The sequence below is a fragment of the Nylanderia fulva genome, unplaced genomic scaffold (assembly GCF_048542155.1).
Source record: "Nylanderia fulva isolate GAGA-0341 unplaced genomic scaffold, ASM4854215v1 Scaffold185, whole genome shotgun sequence".
Taxonomy (NCBI): Eukaryota; Metazoa; Arthropoda; class Insecta; order Hymenoptera; family Formicidae; genus Nylanderia; species Nylanderia fulva.
In genome coordinates this window covers 5,051-9,037 of record NW_028190108.1, presented here as the reverse complement: position 1 = coordinate 9,037, position 3,987 = coordinate 5,051, and positions in this window count along the sequence as shown.

Here is a 3,987-nt window from a genome sequence, read left to right as displayed (position 1 = left end):
CGACATCCGATTATGGGCTATTGAAAATCATGTCAGTCATTCTGCTACTAGTAGTTTACTGAAAATTCTAGTAAAATATGGCCATAATCTTCCTCTTGATGCTCGAACTCTGTTCCAAACTCCCAAGCAAGTAGACATTATTGAAATGACACCAGGCAAATATTATCATGCAGGTTTAAGTGATAGTTTAAGAAAATCTATTCGTAAGCATTATTGTCAAAGTAATTTACCATCTCAAATAAATATTAATGTGAATATAGATGGTCTTCCTTTAACAAAATCTTCTGGCAGTCAATTTTGGCCTATTTTAGGTAGTATAGTTGCAGATTTTTACACTGAACCGTTTATAATTGGTGTTTATCATGGTTTTCAAAAGCCAAAATGTTGCAATACTTTTCTGAAATATTTCAAGGATGATTGTCTTGAAATTTTTCGAACTGGTATTGTACAGTATGGCAAAAAAATAACTGTAAAATTGAATGCATTTATCTGCGATGCTCCTGCAAAATCATTTATCAAGGGAACTAGAGAACATAATGCGTATTTTGGATGCGGTAATTGTATTCAAGAGGGAGATTACGTAGAAAATCGAGTAACGTACCCAGAAATTAATGCAATATTAAGGTCAGATGAATCATTTAAATTAAAACAACAAGAAGAACACCATAAAATGACTTCAAATCTTGAAGACTTAAACATTGGAATGGTTACTCAATTTCCTTTAGACTACATGCATCTCGTACTATTAGGAATAATGAAAAGATTATTGCAGTTTTGGATTAAAGGCAAACATAATGTTCGTATGGTTGCAACTCAGATAACTCTTGCTTCAACTTCTTTATTATCTATGTCATCATTCTTACCCAAAGAATTTGCTAGAAAACCAAGGAAATTAGATGAGGTCGATCGCTTTAATGCCACCGAATTAAGACAATTATTATTATATACTGGGCCAGTAATTTTTTTGAAAAAATTACCACGCGATAAATATGTTCATTTTTTGAGTCTAAGTATAGCAATTCGAATTTTATGTAGCAAAAAATATTTTGTACAACTGCTTGATTATGCACACAATTTACTATTGTATTTTGTTGAAAATTATGGCACATTATATGGTTGTCAATATATATCATATAACGTTCATAATTTAATTCATCTGTGTTATTATGTAAAATTATGGGGAGTGTTAGATGAATTTAGCGCGTTTAAGTTCGAAAATTACATGCAAAAAATTAAATCAAAGATAAGATCTTCAAGTCAACCATTAGAACAATTAGCCAATCGTTGTATAGAAGAAGATAATTGGATATAACAAATGTAGAAAGATTTATCCAATATCAAAAAGTACGTATTATAAATGGCAGAAAGATAATAAAATCGGTTCAATGCAAGGGTTTTCTATCTAGTACAACGAACCTGCTGATAATTGTTGTTCTTTATTAGATGGTACAACGGTTTTCGCTTACGAAAATTTATTTTAAAAATAAACAGATTATGTTACTGCTAAAAATTTTTTAATAAAAAACTTTTTTCCCCCAATTCCCCCGACTCTTTCAAAAAAGGGTTTTTTAAACAAAATTAAAGAGTTACAAATGGGGTTAAATTTCTATTCCATTTTTTTATTTTAAAAATTTTAAAGCTTTAAAATTTTTTTTTGGGTTTACGAAGAAGCTTGTTTTTTCCTTTTTTACCCCAAACCCAAAAAAATATTTTTAAGGCAAATTCTTACTATTTTAAATAATTTTAAATTTTAAAAAATATTAAAAAGAAAAATTCTTAACAAATTTCCCCTTTTTAACAGAATAATAATGGGGAAAAATTTTCGCTGTCGAAAATTTTCCCCAACGAGGAAATTTTTAAGAAGAAATTGATCAAAAATTCCATCTTTTGGCTTTTTTTTTAATTTTAAAAGAAGCTGGGGGGGCCTTGGAAAAAAAAAGAAAAACCTTATTAAAAAACAAATTCCCCCGGGTTTTTAATTTTTACCCCAAAAGGGAAAATTTTTCCCCCCTTAAATTTCATGGATATATGGAAAGGGTTTAATTTTTTTTTAAAAATTTTTTGTAAGGGTTTTTTTAAATTTTTTTAAAAAAAAATTAATTTTTAAAAGGGGTTTTTTTTTCCCCAATTTTGATTCATTAAAGGAAGCTAGACAGAGACCCAAAAAACTATTCTTCAAGTGGGGGGGAAAAAAATTAAAGAAATAAAAAATTTACGCACAAGACAGTTGAAAAAAACTGTTTCCCCACAATGAGTCTGAATCTGTTTCCCCGTTTTACTCCCGTTAGTTATACCAAACCCCAAAATTCTGAAATTTTCAAAAGCCCGCAACAGTAACAAAAGTAAAAATATCGCAATGTTATTAAAATTATCAGTTGCAGCAAGGTTTGACCCCGGGATTTTGGGAAATTTGTATCACTTAAAAAAAAATTTTATTTTAAAAATTTTTAATTTTAAATTTTTTTTATTATTTTCAAATAAAGTTTTTTTTTTTAAAGTTATTACGTTATAAAATTTTTATTATGTAAATAAAATAATTTTCTTTTTAAGTTAATTTTTAGGTTTTAGGGTGGGAAAAAATAGGTTTAATTTTTTTAGATTTTGGTTCCCCAAAAAAAGGAAAAAGGTTTTTTAAAATTTTTTTTTGGGGGTTAAAAATTTTATTTCTTATAAAATACTTTTTTTCATTTTTGGGGCCCCCCTTTATTCAAAAATATTTTTAAATTTTTGGGGGATTTTTTTTAAAAATTATTATACGCCCCGTTTCCCCTTACCCCTTTGGAATACAAGATTAAAAATTCATTTAACAAAATAAAAAAAAAACAAAATAATAAACCTAAATCCAAAGGAAAATGGCAAAGGGGTTTTACAAATTTACATTTTAATTTTTTCCCCTTTTAAAAAATTTAAAAAAAGTAACAGGTTTTTAAAAAAACCTTTTAGAAAAAGTAGAGGGGACAACAAATTTTTTAAATTTAATTTAGCTTTTTAAATGCAAATTTCATTTTTAAAAAGAAAATTTTAAATGTATTAAAAGGTTAATGGGGTTTTTTCTAAAAAATTTTTGTATAATCTCGCCAAGGGGGGGAAAGGGCGGGGCCCAAGGGGGAAAAATTTAAAAATTGGGGTTTTTCCGAAAATTTATTTTTTCCCAATTTAAAATTTCCAAAGAAAAATTTGGAAAGGATTGCGAAAAATTTAAAATTATAGCTTAAGTATATATTTTAATTTTGGGGAATTTTTAGGTTTTAAAAAAATTTTTTTTTATTTATTTTTATAAACAAGTTTTAAAAAAAAAAATTTAATTTTTAAGTATTGGAATATTTCAGCAAAAATTTCCGGTCAACATTTTAAATTTCCCCAACCCCAAAGGGGAAATTTAAAAAGGTCACCCAAAAAAAGGTTTGCCAAGGTGGTTTGAGGCCCTTTTCAGAAAAAAAATTTCGAAGAAATAAATCCAAAACATTAAAAATTAGATGCTTTGTTTTTTTTAAAATTTAAAATTTTTTTTCCCTAGTGGGGGATTTTAGCATTTTAATTTTTAAAAAAATATTTTTTTTCCTAATTTTTTTATTGAATAATTTTAAAAAATTAAGTTTTTAGATTTTTTTGTTGGGAAATTCAATAGTCTTTTCCCCTTTTTTTCTTTTTTTTGAGTTTTTTAAATTATATATATTTTTTATTATATATATATAATATTTTATATATATAACGTTTCCCGGAATTAAAATTTTTTTTTAAGGAATTTTCAGGGGTTAGGGAAGCATCATTTTTGATATTTGAAAAACAATTTGGGGTTTAATTTTTTTTGAATTACAAAAAGTAAAACCGTTTTTCCCCCCTGCAATTTGAATTAGTTTTTATTTTGTTTAAAAATTTAAATTTTTAAATATTTTTTTTTAAAATTTAAAAAACTAAACCCAACCCCAATCATGTATTTTTAAAAAATTATTAAAAAAATTACCCCCCTGGGAATTAAAAAAATAA